General features: G+C 37.6%; 1 protein-coding gene across 3 annotated transcripts in view; it reads left to right on the top strand.

Annotated features, from left to right (window-relative positions):
* HECTD2 (HECT domain E3 ubiquitin protein ligase 2) overlaps window positions 1-17,301 on the top strand; it is a 77,522-nt gene that overhangs the window by 13,862 nt on the left and 46,359 nt on the right. The window lies entirely within an intron of this gene.

Here is a 17,301-nt window from a genome sequence, read left to right as displayed (position 1 = left end):
ATTGAACTATTAAAAAGTAGATTTTAATTATTCAGTGTTGTTCTACTAGGTCTAGTTAGTTAATACAATAAAAAATAAGCTATAAATATTTACAGAAAGGAGCAAAATCATTATTTTTAAGTAATTGTTACCTAGAGTAAGAGAATGACATACAAAGCTCATGAATAAGAAAGTTTGGTTAGGGAGCCTGACACAATATAAACATACAAAAATTCAGTAGATTTCCTTTATTTGAGCAGTAATCAATCAGAAGAGTTGATGGAAAATATATGAAATATTTAGAAATAAACCAAGGAGAAAGTGAGCAAAACCTATACGAAGAAAAACTATGAAACTTTATCAAAAGACTAAAAGGTGGTTTGAATGGAAAAACTTAAATATCATAGAGATGTCAGATACACCAATTTACTCTCTAACATTTAATGAATTTTTCAACAGTTTTTTGGGGGGAAACTTAAGAAAATGATGCTCTATTTGATTTATAAGAATAAATGAGAGGATGCAAGAAAAAATAATGAGGGAACCCATTCCTTCTTATTACTATATATCATAAAGCTGTACCAATGATAGGACTACCACCAAGATAGCCAAATACATGGAGATGGATCAGTAAAACATATTGTATATAAATGATATTAAATTATTCAAAAGATGGAATTAGGCCAACTAGCCAACTTTTTGAAAATGGTAACTTTAGATTTTTAAAAACTACAAAAGTACCAGAAGAAAACACAGGAAATTGTTTTTATAATAAAATTCTTGGAGTGATAACAATGTGAACAGCCATAAAACAAAAAAAATTGAAAAGTTTGAAGACATAAGAAAATTTAAAACTTCTATAGGAATTTTAGAAGGTCATAAACAAAGTTAACGTAAGATGTCATAGTCAGTGAAAACAAATCCTTGAATCAGAGATCATTAATAAATCAGTAAAATGAACATTTCATTAGGAAAAAAAGACAAAGGGTATGAACAGACCAATCAAAAAAGGAAATATGAATAATTAATACACGTGAAAGGATGCTCAGTCTCACTAGTATTAAAGGAAGTACAGATTAAAACAAGGAGTTAACATTTCCCTACTCAGTGGCAGAGAATGAAGGCATGTGTATCTGTGGGGTTGTCTAGGGAGTGTGAAAATCGGCACTTTTATGAGTAGAGGGCTTGGAAATTGATACAACTTTTCTGGAGAGCAAATTATTTGACATACATTAATTTTTTAAAATGTTCATATACTCGCTGACCCAGTGTTACCTTTCTAGGAATTTATTCTAAGGAAATAACGTATGTTGAAAGACCTATGGAAAGAATGTACATTGTTTATAATAGTGGTATTTGAAACAATCTAAATGAATTGGTTGACTAAATTATGGTAAACCATATTGTAAATACCATGCTTTTATTAAGAGAAATGTGACAAGTATATAAATTTTCTAGGAGAAATACTTATAATACATTGTAAAATGAAAAATGCAAGTTACACAGTAATAGGCAGCATATGACTCCAATTTTTTTAAGTGTGGGGAAACCTTTTATACTTCTTTCAGCAGAATAAAGAAGTATGGAAGGATGCCCACCAGCCTGTTAATGGTTTCCTCAGGAAAGTAGGATTGGTTGGATATTATTAATATGCTCTATTTCTTTATACAACTCTATAGTGTTTTATCACAGGGAACATATACTACTTGCATAATTTTAAGTGCCCCTTGCCCTGTAATGAAACAAAACAAACCTGCAAAGGTTTAAATGTCCCTCACACCTGGACAAAAAAAAAAACAAACCTCAGAATGTTTAAGGACCTTGTTCCTGGTAAATTGCTGTGTCCATAAGCTGCATGTGGCATAAATTATTCTTGCACGTATTTTCTGTTGACACTCCAAAGAATTGCTAGACCTATTCTACACTCTTGCAAGTTAGTATGTATATTGTCTCATTTATCAACCTTTGCCTTTGGTAATTTCTTTCTTCTTTTATTTATTTTTCTTTTTTTTAGATTTTATTTTATTTTTTTATACAGCAGGTTCTTATTAGTTATCTGTTTTATACATATTAGTGTATATATGTCAACCCCGATCTCCCAAGTCATCCCACCACCACCACCACCCCCACCCCTGCCCCACTTTCCCCCCTTGGTGTCCATACGTTTGTTCTCTACATCTGTGTCTCTATTTCTGCCTTGCAAACCAGTTCATCTGTACCGTTTTTCTAGATTCCACATATATGTATTAATGTACGATATTTGTTTTTCTCTTTCGGACTTAATTCACTCTGTATGACAGTCTCTAGGTCCATCCACGTCTCTACAAATGACCCAGTTTCGTTTCTTTTAATGGCTGAGTAATATTCCATTGTATATATGTACCACATCTTCTTTATCCATTCGTCTGTCAATGGTCATTTAGGTTGCTTCCATGACCTGGCTGTTGTAAATAGTGCTGCAGTGAACATTGGAGTGCATGTGTCTTTTTGAATTATGGTTTTCTCTGGGTATATGCCCAGTAGTGGGATTGCTGGGTCATATGGTAATTCTATTTTTCGTTTTTAAGGAACCTCCATACTGTTCTCCATAATGGCTCTATCAATTTACATTCCCACCAACAGTGCAAGAGGGTTCCCTTTTCTCCACACCCTCTCCAGCATTTGTTGTTCATAGATTTTCTGATGATGCCCATTCTAACCTGTGTGAGGTGATACCTCATTGTAGTTTTGATTTGCATTTCTCTAATAATTAGTGATGTTGAGCATCTTTTCATGTACCTCTTGGCCATCTGTATGTCTTCTTTGGAGAAATGTCTATTTAGGTCTTCTGCCCATTTTTTGACTGGGTTGTTGGTTTTTTTAATACTGAGCTGCATGAGCTGTTTGTATATTTTGGAGATTAGTACTTTGTCCATTGATTCATTTGCAAATATTTTCTCCCATTCTAAGGGTTGTCTTTTCATCTTGTTTATAGTTTCCTTTGCTGTGCAAAAGCTTTGAAGTTTCTTTAGATCCCATTTGTTTATTTTTGTTTTTATTTCCATTACTCTAGGAGGTGGGTCAAAAATGATCTTGCTGTGATTTATGTCATGGAATGTTCTGCCTATGTTTTCCTCTAAGAGTTTTATAGTGTCTGGCCTTGCATTTAGGTCTTTAATCCATTTTGAGTTTATTTTTGTGTACGGTGTTAGGGAGCGTCCTAATTTCATTCTTTTACATGTAGCTGTCCAGTTTTCCAGCGCCACTTATTGAAGAGACTGTCTTTTCTCCATTGTATATCCTTGCCTCCTTTGTCATAGATTAGTCGACCATAGGTGTGTAGGTTTATCTGTGGGCTTTCTGTCCTGTTCCATTGATCTACATTTCTGTTTTTGTGCCAGTACCATATTGTCTTGATTACTGTAGCTTTGTAGTATAGTCTGAAGTCAGGGAGTCTGATTCCTCCAGGTCTGTTTTTTCCCTCAAGATTGCTTTGGCTATTCGGGGTCTTTCTTCTTTTATTTACATACACACATACAAGCATATTTCATTACCTCAGTCTTACTCTAAGGAGGCACCAGTGCCCGTATGTCACAGTCCTGCAACCCACAACAAAACAAACTTATAATTGTGATACCATTATACCATAAATAAATAAAATGAGCCTATTTGATGGGGGAGAGGAGTTGAGAGAGATGATTTCTATTTTAGACATTAACTAGATACTAACTGTAACCTTTATTTGTATAATATTTACAATTTAGGGAAGCCTTTCATGTAATTTTCTTTGAGCAATCACATAAAATAGAATAGGTATTAGAATCGTTGCCGTTTAGTTTTCTGTTGCTGCTTAACGAATTATCACAAACCTAATGTCTTAAAAACAACACCATTTATTAGCTCACAGCTCTTTAAGTCAGAGGTCTTGGTGGGTGTGGCTGGGTTTTCTACTTGGGGGTCTCTCAAGGTGGAAGCTGGGCTGGACTCTGGGGAAGAATCCTCCTCCGAGGTCCTCAGGTTGCTGGCGGAACTCACTGTTTGCAGTTGAGACTGAGGTCCCGTCTCCTCGCTGACTGTCAGCCAGGGCTGCTCTCAGCTTCCAGGGACCCTCACAGGTTGCCACGGGCTGCCCCCAGGCCCTTTGGCGGTATCCCAGCCTACTGTTTCAGGGCTGGCAGCAGGATCCCTTGTGTCCAATCCCCTTAGTGCTTCCAATGCCTCTGCCTTTGCCTTCTGCATCCAGTGGGAGAAAGCTCTCTACTTATAAAGGCCTCACGTTACAAGGTTTTGCCTACCTGGATAATCTCCCTATTTTAAGGTCAACCAGTTAGTAGCCTTAATTAGATCTGCACAACCCCTTTTGTCATGTTATACAAGGTGATCAGGATGGAACACCAGGAGGCTGAGAATTGTCCAGCCATCTTAAAATTCTGCTTCTCACACCCATAAGAAAATTGGGGCTCAGACGGGGTAAGTGACTTGGCCACAGTCATGCTGCTAAGTGACAGAAGCACAATTCAATCCCACATTTTCTGACAACAGAACTCTTGTTCTGAGAGACAGAGGAAACTCCTGATTGACTTGTTTCTCTTGCCTGATTAATCATATCACATTAATCACACAACTCTAATTACATCATCTCCATACTCCCTAGCTTCCAAAATTAAATAAAAATTTTTCACCTTGACACGCAAGGATATTCGTAATATGACAGCTTTTCAACTTTATCTCCTGTCTTTCTCCTACATACTTACATTTCAACTATTCTCCGGGATGCCTCACACCTTTTTACCACAGAGTTTTTGCAGTGTTTTCCCACTGCCTGGAACACTTTCTCCCCTCTTCTCTTCCTGTCAGATCCTGTCTGTTCTTCAAAGCTACCTTTTTACTAAACCTTTACTGATTCTCCCTAACCAGATGTAATTCTTCCCTTCTTACAATTTAGGGTTTTTTTTCTCACCTCTTTTAGTCTCTCAACCTTGTGTAGTATCATTTGTGTACTTTAATCTCCTAGACTGTATGTTTCAAGAGGGAATAAATACCTTTGTAACCCCTGCAGAGCCTAGGACAGTCCCCTTGTTCATCAGGGGATCTTAGCAAGTATTTATCGCATAGGGTGAAACAAGAGGGAACTCGGGACTGGAAAGAGCTGTGCGAGTGGACGCACCAGAGCAGTAACAACAGCAGCCACACCAGCGACTTCATATAGTGCCCACTGTGTGTCGGGCACAGTTCCAAGCACTGTACACATATAGACTCCAGTAGTCCCTACAGCAGCCTGAGATCGGAATTATTTTCCTAGTCCAAGGGTAAGGAAACTTAAGCCACAGAGAGTTGTTAAGTGCTTGCCCTGCATGAATTTATGTAGCTAATGAATGGCAGAGACAGAAAAAGGAAAAGAGAGTCAAAGGTAGTTTAAAAGAAGGAGAGTTGGTAAAAAGAAAAGGAAATGAGCCCTGAAGGAGCTAAGAGACCCAGGTTGTGCTATGACTTGGAAATTCAAGGGAAAAGAAAATTTAAAGAAGAGGATTTAGTCAATAATGCCATTGATAAGAGAGGACAAGATGAGTAAGCCCCGAGGCAGAGCCAAGGATTTGTTGGTTAATGTGTTTATTGGTGACTTTGAGAACAGTTTCAGTAGGATGGGATGAGGAGAATTCCAATTGTAAAAACTTAAGGGGTAGATCTAATTAAGGCTACTAATTGGTTGACCTTAAAATAGGGAGATTATCCAGGTAGGCAAAACCTTGTAACGTGAGGCCTTTACAAGCAGAGAGCTTTCTCCCACTGGTTGCAGAAGGCAAAGGCAGAGGCACTGGAAGCACTAAGGGGATTGGACACAAGGGATCCTGCTGCCAGCCCTGAAACAGTAGGCTGGGATACCGCCAAAGGGCCTGGGGGCAGCCCGTGGCAACCTGTGAGGGTCCCTGGAAGCTGAGAGCAGCCCTGGCTGACAGTCAGCGAGGAGACGGGACCTCAGTCTCAACTGCAAACAGTGAGTTCCGCCAGCAACCTGAGGACCTCGGAGGAGGATTCTTCCCCAGAGTCCAGCCCAGCTTCCACCTTGAGAGACCCCCAAGTAGAAAACCCAGCCACACCCACCAAGACCTCTGACTTAAAGAGCTGTGAGCTGATAAATGGTGTTACCACTAATCTGGTAAGAATCTAGGGCCAGTGTAGACAGCCTTTAGAGTAGCTTGAACTGGAAGGAAGAAAGAAAGAACAGTGGAATCTTTTTTTTTTTTTTTTTAAAGCCAAGTCAGATAAAATTTTTTTTAACATCTTTATTGGAGTATAATTGCTTTACAATGGTGTGTTATAAAGCAGAAACTAGAACAGTGGAATCTTGCAGGGTAGCGTGGTCAAGCGAAAAGATCTGACACAGGGAGAGGTTAAAGTTGCAGTAGGAACATAAAATAATAAAATGAACAGAGAGAATAGAGAAGTGGTATAAGAATAGGATCCAGGATGAAGACAGGCATAGGGGTTGAGGTGTTGGCTCCAGCAAGGAAAGAAGGGCACTTCTTGCTCAGACTATGGACTTGAGGGAAGAGAGCAAGTAGGAGAAGGAAATGGAAGTTTTTCTTGCCATGAGTTTAGTCATCTCCTTGGAGAATGTGTTAGTTTCCTAGGGCTTCTGCAACAAAACACCACAAACTTGGTGGCTTAAAACAATAGAAATTTGTTCTCTCCTGGTTCTGGAGGCTATAAGTCTAAAATCCAGGTGTTGGCCGGGTTGGTTCCTTTCGAAGCTTCTGAGGGAGAATCTGTTCCATGCCTCTCTCCTAGCTTCTGCTGGTTGCCAGCAATTCTTGGTGTCCCTTGGCTTGTAGATGCCTCACTGCAATCTCTGCCTCTATCTTTACATGGCCTTCTCTCCTGTATGTCTTTCTGTGCCCAAATTTCTCTCTTCTTGTAAGGACGCCAGTCCCTGGATTAGGGCCCATCCCAATCCAGTATGACCTCATCTTAATTCAGTTACAACTACAAAGACCTTATTTCCAAATAAAGTCACATTAACAGGTCCTGGGGGTTTAGGACTTCAACATATCTTTCTGGCTGACACAGCTCAGCCTACAGCAGAGGGTTAGAAACCTTATGAACACTGAATTGTCTGCTAAGGAGAATGACAGGGAGTCACAAGGAAAGGATGCATCGCCGTAACCTTCTTCGTTTGGGCTGTTTGTTCAAATTCCTTAGCTTTTGATTCCCACTGAGGCTATACTCCATTCCTTCTACACTGCTGCTATCTTGATCTCTGAGCCCAGCTCACCAGCGTGTTGCCCACCCCTGCCTGTCTCCTCCCTGGGTGCACGTATTGACTCAGAACGTGGTCCACCTACTTGGGCTCCCGCCACTTGTCTGCTTCCCTCTCATCTGTTCCATTATCGTGGAATCTGCACTCAGCCCGACCCTAAACTTGGAGTATTTGTATATATGTCACTCTATAGGAATAGGCCTTTTAGCAGACTTCCTTTACCATGTTGGAACTCCTAGTGCTGACTTCTCCTAGCTGTCCTGTCTGGATGCTGCTTGAATTCGGCATGGAGTTCATAATGTCAAGGCTGCTGCAAAAGAAGTCTTTTATTGAGTGGGAAGTTAGACAAAGTCTTCCAAATGTAAGCGTGTTTATAATTCCTTGTTCTTTTGCGAAGCCTCTCTTGCCAATAAGATTGTTTCCTCAAAGATGCCTCATTCTTGGCATTTCTTACAATTTCCCTCCCTCTAGCGGGACCTGTGCTGGGTATTCTCTAACAGCTTGTCTCCCCGTCTGATCTTCAAGTGGTATTAGAGAAGCTGCAAAAGCCCAGCGTGGGTTTACCTAACAGCTGAGGGATGCCTTTCCTCCCTGTAGATCACATGACTAGGTATGCCTCTCGAGTTGGCTGTCCTTTGAAAGATCAGAGAAATGTGGGAGTTTTACCTACTATAACAGCTGCTGGGGATGATACATCTTCAGAAAAACAATGTAAATGGTAAGTAATGGTGCGGGGTGGTAAGCACTACATCCTCTCTTACTCTTTTGTACCTTCCTTTCTACAGTGGTTACGCCCCTGTCAGATTATTTAAAACATCTTTAAACAGCACAGACCATCTCTAAAGGAAAGGAAATAATTCCTCTCCAAACCTTTTAAAATATCTTTGCGCTCTTGGTAATTCAGAAGGAGTTGACGTTAACTCTGACAGTGCTCCGGGGCACTGTTCCTCTCCCAGCTCAGTCTGTTTTATGAGTTTACTCTAGAAGAGCCCTGAGGTGACGTAATGAACCGTGCAGTTTTTACACACTCTGGAGAAATGCGTTCCATGCTCTTTGCTGCTCTGAAAGAGCCAAGAGAACAGAGTGGTCTTCAGCTCAGATGGTGCTGGATCTGTGTGTGGTGGGATGCTGTGATCTATTCGCAGGTGAAGTACCACAGAGTTTTCACAGTTTCTCCAAAAGCAGCTTTAGAGGCAGACAGGGAAACAAACTGTGAGAAGAAACCCAGCACAGGACTTGCCATCTGGGGAGAGAAAAGTACTCACAATAACTGTTGTAGGATTTCCATTTTAGAAAAAGTATCTCCAAGGCCTCAAATGACCCCATTTCCAGGATTCCTGGGAGAATGAATTGATTTTGGACTAAACCTCCAAGATCCTTTTGTAGGTCAGAGTCAGTAATCTTGGACTTAGCTTTTCTTAACCATGCCTATGGGAGCGATATATCTGTCAAGAGCTTAGAGTACCTTGCTGCATTGATTTGTTGATTCATCTGTCTCTTTACTAGTCTATAAACTCCTTAAGCTTCTTTTTGGAGAGGGAAAAGCCTAGTCTAATTTTTTTTTATATTAAAGTTAATTTTTTGAATGGATAGCACACTTCTGTGTTTCAAAAATCAAAACTATAAAATTAGGTGTGTTTCAGATGTCTCACTTTCACACTCTTCCCTGCTGTCTTCTGTATTCTTTCCTGTGTTTCTTTATGTAAATGAAAGCAAATATAAATATTCATGTTGATTTTCCACTTTATCTTAAAATAAAGTAACTACCTACACATTATCCAGGACCTTGTTTTTTTTCTTAATGTACCCTGGATATCTTTCTATGTCAGTACATAAAGAGCTTCCTTACTCTTTTTTTGTAATTATATTCCATTGTATTGGGCTTACTAAGATCCTATGAAAATAAATTAGTTGTTTTTTTTGTCTTTTGCTATTGTAAACAATGCCCCAATGAATGGCTCTGTACATATGTCATTTTGTTCCTATGCAAGTTTATCTGTAGGGTTTCTTAGAAGTGGAATTGTTGAGTCCAACAGTAAGTGCATATGCAATTTCTGTGTATCTCCAGGATCCAGTGTCCATGGTACACAGAGTCTTTACTCAGTAAATAATTTACTGAATGAGGAAATATATGGGAGGTACTTTTTCTGGGTTTCTGGCCAGTTCACCCTGTAACCTATCTCAAGGCTACAATAAATTCTCTAAGATACGTCCAGTATAGGGCATCTATTCTATTAGAGATAACCTTGTATAAAAAGGACTTTCGAATATTTTTATAACTAGACCCATAAAAGAACATTTTATGTATGCTTTCATTGTAGTTTTACAAACACACACACCATTGAACTTAGTAAAAAGTACATCTCCAAACACTAATGAATGTGTCACTTTATTTGGCTCTGATGGCTAAAGTCCTGTGAGTCAGAGTGGGGTTTTTTTCCCCTTCTTTCTTCCTTTCTCTCTCCCACCTTCAATTTTATTTTTTGCCAAATGTTCAGAAAAGTCATCCTATAGACAAGGATGTAAACACCACCTGTTATGAGTAATCCACTCTGGTCTCTCCCTGTTTCCACGGCTTGCCACTACTGAAGTAGTCAGAAGCAGTACAGAGTACTGAACTGCTAGAGGGATCCTTCAAATTGTAGCTCGCTTATTACCTGCCCAGCACTCGCAGGTTGTCAATTATGATACTAAATAAGAACTGCGTCTTTGAGTTTACTACTACTAGTAGCTGTCATTAGGACCTTAGACGTTAAACCTAGCCCTCAAGACCCTTCGTTTACTCACCTATAGACTGAGAAAATGGGGAATTATGAGTTGTAAAATATCTTCTACACCTGAGTTTTTTGATTTAAAGGGTTAATTTGCCAACATACTGATTTTGTTTGATCCTTGTTGAGTTTTGTTTGACATTTCATAGTTTACTAGCACCTACTTCCATGTAAATTTAGGATTCAGTTTTGCTACTTGTTTTTATACATGATAGAAAGTTCAGCTTTATTCTGTAATCTAGTCATACAGCATTCTGCCACATTTTTCATCCGCAGAGAACCACTGAAGCTGGCCCAGGTTCAATGGGAAAAGAATTAGACTCCATCTTTTGATGGGAGGAATATCAAAGAATTTATGGACATATTTTAAAACTACCACGTTATGTGAATTGTAAGATGCAGATCCAGAAAGAGAAGCCAGGTCTTTTGAGGCTTATTTCAGAACTTTTTCCTTTACCCTGTTGTAGGGCAGGAGGTTGTAACTAAAATCAGGTGTTTAAATGACATATTCATGTTAAGTTTCCAGGCTCCTTCCATTTTTCTATTATAGGTCATTATATTACATTGAATAATAGAGAATTTTTACCTTTTTTGGTCAGTTTATAAGTCCTGTCCATTTTGTTCTTAAAAGTTTTAGAGATGGAAGTTAGAAATTCTTGAACCAGTGGTTTTCAAACCTATTTTTGTTACTTTTATTTTCGGAGCAAAACACATTTTGAAAAACAATTTTTCTCAGACCATCAGTATATTAAGCAGAGAAAAGCTGAGCTTCCCTGAGTAGACACATCGACACAGCACCATTCCCCTGAGGTGGCCCTTGAAGTTCTTCTTAGGAGCCTTGGGAACAACAGACTTAGGCCATCTGTTTCATTTTATAATGTCACAGCTGAGGCCCAAGGAGTTTCATTGACTTGTCCACGGTTATGAAAGTTAGTATCCTAGCCAGCAACAGGACCTAGGGCCTTACTTCCAAGGCTGGTGCTTTCTCCATTACTTATTACTTATTTAATTACAAATTATTTGGGATGACACTTAGGGTATAGCATTTTGCAACAGTGTGTCACCAGCAGCAAACCTTTATATCAGTGTTTCCTCTCCAGCAGTAGGGGGTTAAGGAAGAGAGACCCAGGTTCCTCCTATTGAACACCTAACCTACATAGAGACTCTTGTTACCTTTGATGCTGCTCTAGCTACCTGTGATGGCCGACCAGGAACTGTCTTCAGTCTCCTAATCATATGACCAGTTTACAGTGTCAGTCTTCATCCTGGTGGTGCAGCTGTGGAAAGCTACATATTACTCGTCTCCAACCAGAGTCAACCTGCACTAGCTTCTTGAAAACAGTGAGCTGGTAAAATTTGGCTAATAATCTCACACCCATATATATCGTTATATTATGATCTTCACATTTTTAAAAATACACTACCAGCCCCCACCATAACCCTTATTTTTCTTGCATGGCATTAAGTGTTTTACTTAATGTTTCTAAGCAACCAACTAAAATTGGCAACACTACATTAAAAGAAAGGGAGAATGATTACCGTTTATCAGTTTAGCACAGAGTAGTCCCAAGTATTGGCTGAATGAAACCTAAATGACAGGTTCACTGGTAAATATATTTTGACTTTGTTCAGCGTATTACGATATTCTGTATTGCAGAGAAAGCTGCATATGATAGAACAAAGATTTGCCTGTTCTATTTATAATATCGGTTTGAGATTTAATTAATCCTTCATCACCACAGTTATTGATTTTCTCTTTTGAATTAGATTTTAATAACCATCTGCGAGAACAGGCTGAAAGCCTGTCTCTGGAAACAATGCCTTGATATTTGGGGACGTGAGAGCAGCTGTGGGCTGTTATTCTTCCTTTCTTAATAGCTGAATGTCACATCCTGTAGATTGGCTTTCATTCACTAATGTGAGCAAAGGATTCTGCCTTTCTTTCTGACTCAAGTCCTATTAACGTAGTACGTTAGCATTCTGCATTACTCTTCAGTCCAAGTTACCTTCCAAACTAAAAATAAATCCCATCTAGGCCTCTAATTCTAACCTCACCCTATAATCCTCTCGGCTTTGGCATTGCGATTTCTCTTATGTAAGAATCTCCCCACTCTCAGTCTTTGCCAAAATCCAGTTCTCTTACTAAATAAAATTTCACTCTTCCACCTCAGTATGGTATTAATAAAAATGAGTGGGTATAAAAATGTGTATATATGCTCTATGAGTGAATAAGTTAATTTATATATGAATGAGTTTGTTTGTTTCTAATAGTGGGTGTTTATAGCCAGGTTGAGAGAGGTGTGCAGGAAGGGATAGGAAAGGGTAAGCCTGGTGAAGAGGAAGAGAAACTGTAGAGGAGCCTCAAAATATAATAATAAAAGACTGGTGTTGGAGAGAGGTTCTTTTCTGCAACATTCTTTCCCTTTAATAATGATTGCCAAACATAACCCATAACAAATAATTTTCAGAGATACCAAATTTTACTCACTAATAAATTGAACTTCTGTCCAATTTGTGCTTAAAGTACAAATTGCTGGAAATTAGTTATTTCCATATTTAATAAAGGGTTTAAAACTCAGTTACAGAACTAAATTAAAGAAATTTAATCTTCTGTTTTATGTTGTCAGCTTCATTGTTCTCTCCTTAAACCACTGAACAACATTTCTCAGTGTGATCCTCAGACTTGCATGTTAGAAATGCAGATTCTTGGGCCCCACCCCAGACCTACTGAATCACAAACTTTGAGAGGGCCTAGTAGTCTTTTTTTAGTTCAACAAGGTCTTCAGGTGATTCTGACAAACAGTAAAATTTGAAAACCGTTGCTGTTGAGTATAAGAAATTGGCATCTCTGTACTATCTTCTAATGTGAAAGGTTATTTTAAAGATACTCTTGGAACTTCCCTGGTGGCACAGTGGTTAAGAATCCGCCTGCCAATGTAGGGAACATGGGTTTGATCCCTGGTCCGGGAAGATCCCACATGCCATGGAGGAACTAAGCCCATGCGCCACAACTACTGAGCCTGTGCTCTAGAGGCCATGAGCCACAACTACTGAGCCTGCATGGCACAACTACTGAAGCCCGCACACCTAGAACCCATGCTCCGCAACAAGAGAAGCCACCGTAATGAGAGGCCTGCGCACTGCAACAAAAGAGTAGCCCCCACTCGCCGCAACTAGAGAAAGCCCGCGCACAGCAACGAAGACCCAATGCAGCCAAAAATAAAATTAAATTTAAAAAAAAGATACTCTTAACACTAATAAAATTTGAAGTCAGTGATAGATCCAAAGTTAGCTGCTTGATTGGGAGAGTGAATAAGGAAGGAAGGAGGACCTTATAGCTGTGTTACTGCTGTGATGATTGATGATTCTGTTTGCTTAGTAGAAAATATATTCTGATTACATTAGAATGGAATTAATGGAATTACATTTCATTATTGTAGAATTTAGAATCTATAGAATATTAATCTATTCTATTGGTTTGGAAGTATTAATACTTGACAAAATACAGTAACCAAAGTAAAATGCTTAGTGGATAGGCTCAGCAGCAGAATGGAAGAAACAGGAATTAAAGAGCTGTAATATAGAACAATAGAAATTACCCAGTCTGAACAATAAAGAGAAAATAGACTGGAAAGAAAAAGAGAATCGATCGTTTCAGAGACCTGTGGGACTATAACAAAAGACATTACATTCTTTTTTTTTTTTATCATCTTTATTGGAATATAATTGCTTTACAATGGTGTGTTAGTTTCTGCTTTATAACAAAGTGAATCAGTTATACATATACATATATCCCCATATCTCCTCCCTCTTGTGTCTCCCTCCCACCCTCCCTATCCCACCCCTCTAGGTGGTCACAAACCACAGAGCTGATCTCCTTGTGCTATGCAGCTGCTTCCCACTAGCTATCTATTTTACATTCGGTAGTATATATAAAAGACATTACATTCTTGTCATTGGAGTCTTAGAAGGAGAGGAAGAAGACGGTAGGCTGAAAAAGTACTCAAAAAATAATTGAAAGCTTCCCATATTTGGCAGGAGACATGAACCTGTAAGTTCAAGAAGCTGAGCAAATCCCATACAGGCTAAACCCAAAGAAATCCTCATCAAGTCATATCATAATTAGACCTCTGAAAACTAAAGACAACAACAACAAAATGTTTAAAAGCAGCCAGAGAAACAGGATACCTTTACTGCTAGGGGAAAACCTTTCAAATAACAGCAGATTTCTTATCAGTAACCCTGGAGGCCAGAAGGAAGTGGCCGGGAGAACTGCCAGCCCAGAATCCTACACCTGGTGAAAGTGTTTTTAAGGAATGGAGAGGATATCAAGACATTCTCAGATGGAAGAAAACAAACAGAATTTGTTGCCAGTAGATGGTCTAAAAGAGTGCATTAAGAGGTTCCCTAAACAGAAAAGAAACAATAAAAGAAGGAACCTTGAACATCAAGAAAAAGAAATAACATGATAAGCAAAAACTAGGTAATACAATAGACTTTCCTTTTCCTTTTGTATTTTCTAAATTATGGTTGACAATGGAAACAAACATTATATAACACTGGTATGGTTCTAAATGTATGTAAGTAAATACTTAAGATAATTATAAACAGAGAAATGTAAAGAGATGTAAAAGCAGGTACAATTTCTACACTTTACTCCAACTGGTAAAATGATGACACCGTAGACTAAAATAAGTTATGTGTATATAATGTAACATCTAGAGCAACCTTTCGGTAACGCTACAGATAAGTCAAAATGGAATTCTAAAAAATGTTCAAGTAACTCACAGGGAGGCAGGAAAAATAAGAACAACCAAGTAGAAAACAAAAATATTAAATGGTAGAACTTAAGCCCTAACATATCAATAATTATATTAAATGCAAATGGTCTAAATACATCAATTAAAAGACAGAGATTGGCAGAGTAGGTTAAAGACATGCCCCAACTATATGCTGTCTACAAGAAACTCAATTCAAATATAGCAATATAGTCAGGTTGAAAGTGAAAGGATGTAAAAAGGTATACAGTAATGGCTATATTAATATCAGATAAAGTAGACTTAGAACAAAGAAAATTACTGGAGGCAGAGAGGGATATTATGTAATGATAAAAAGGATGATCATCAAGAAGATATAGCAATCATAAATGTGTACATACCAAACAATAGAGTTATAAAATATGTAGAGCAAAAACTGGTAGAAATGAAAGGAGAAACAGAAAAATTCACAATTGGGTGTTGAAGTCTCTAACTGTAACTGTGGATTTGATAGACCTAGACAGAAAAATCAGCAAAGATATAGAATATAGAAGAACTCAACAGCATCATCAACCAACAAAATCTAGTAGACATTTATGTTCCACCCAACAACAGTAGAATACACATGCCTTTCAAGTGCCCACAGAGCATGTACCAACACCAGATCCTGGACCATAAAACAAATCCCAATAATTTTTAAAAATTGAAATAATGCAGGATATGTTCTCTGACCACAGTTGCATCAAATTAGAAATCAATAACAGAAAATAAAAGGAAAATCTCCAAACACCTGGAAACCAAACAACATACTTCTAAATAACCCATGGGTTAAAGAGGAAGTCTCTAGGGAAATTTAAAAAATGAATGGAACTGAATGAAGATTAAAATACAGCATATCAAAATACTTCTAAAGCAATTTGGAAAGGGGAAATGTATAGCAATCAATGCATGCATTAGGTAAAAGAGAAAGTTTCAAAACCAACATCTAAGCTCCCACTTTAAGAACCTAGAAAAAGAAGATCAAAATAAACCCAAAGCAAACAGAAGGGAGGAAATATAAAGATAAGAACAAAAAATCAGTAGCAAAGACAAAAGAGAAAAATCAGTGAAACAAAGAGCTGGGGTTTTTTTTAACAAATGAATAAAATTGACAAACCTCTGTCATAAAATTGACAAAAAGAAGACATAGCTCATCAATATCACAAATGAAATGGGATATCACAACAGACCCTACAGGCAGTAAAATGGGTGGGCGGGGGATGCCACAAACAACTCTGCATAAATTTGACAACCTACATGAAATTGACCAATTCCTCAAAAAAATACAAACTACCACAACTCATCCAGTATGAAGTATATAGTTTGAATAGCCCATAAATATTAAAGAAATTGAATTCATAATTTTAAAACTCTTAAAAAAGAAATCCAGGTCCAGACAGTTTTACTGGAGAATCTACCAAATGTTCAGAAAAGAATTAACACCAATTTTATCCAATCTCTTCCCAAAGTAGATAAGGAGAGAACACTTCCCATTTCATTTTATGAAACTAATGTTACTCCAACACCAAAACCAAACAAACATAGTAAAAAAAAAAAAAAATTATAGACCAATCTTTAACAAAATATTAGCAAATAGAATTCAGCAATATATAAAAACAATTATACACCATGATCAAGTGGAGTTTATTCCAGAAATGCAAACTGTTTCCATATTTGAAAATCAATCAATGTAATTTACTATATTAACAGTCTAATAATACAAATCACGTGATTATATCAAAAGCATTTGACAAAATTCAACACCCATTCATGGTAAAAAAACAAAACAAAACAAAACAAAAAAAAACAAGAAAGTCTCAAAAAATAGGAATAGAGGAGATCTTCCTTAACTTGGTAAAGAGCATCTATAAAAAATGTACAGCTAACATTTTACTTAATGGTGAAAGACTAAATGCTTTCTCCTTTTAAGATTGGGAACAATGCAAAAAAATGTCTGTTCTCACCACCCTTATTCAACATAGCATTGGAAGTTCTAGTCAGCAAAATAAGGCAAGAAAAAGAAGAGACATCCAGATCAGAAAGTAAGAAATAAAACTGTCCCTATTTGCAGATGACATGATTATCTACATTAAAAAAATCCCAAGAAATCAACAACAAAACTCCTAGGACTAATAGATGAGTTTAGTAAGTTGAAGGATACAAAACCAATTGGATACAAAACCAAAAACCAATTGTGTTTATGTTAACAATAAATACATGTACAGTGAAATTTAAAATATATATCATTTATAATCACATTAAAAAATAAAATACTTAAGTATAAATCTAGCAAGCATTACAAGACTTATATGCTAAGAATTACACATTGCTAATGAAAGAAATTTTAAAAGACTTAAGTAAGTGGAGAGACATACTGTGTTCAGGGATGGGAAAACTCGATGTAGTAAAGATGCCAATTCTTCCCAAATTGATATACAAATTTAACATACTTTGTATCAAAATCCCGTAAACCTTTTCTTTTCTTTTTTTTTTTTTTAGCAGCTATAGACAAGATTAT

This window comes from Balaenoptera ricei, chromosome 16 (genome assembly GCF_028023285.1).
Source record: "Balaenoptera ricei isolate mBalRic1 chromosome 16, mBalRic1.hap2, whole genome shotgun sequence".
Lineage (NCBI taxonomy): Eukaryota > Metazoa > Chordata > Mammalia > Artiodactyla > Balaenopteridae > Balaenoptera > Balaenoptera ricei.
The sequence above is the reverse complement of the archived record's forward strand: the minus strand, read 5'-3'. Positions and strand labels throughout refer to the sequence as shown.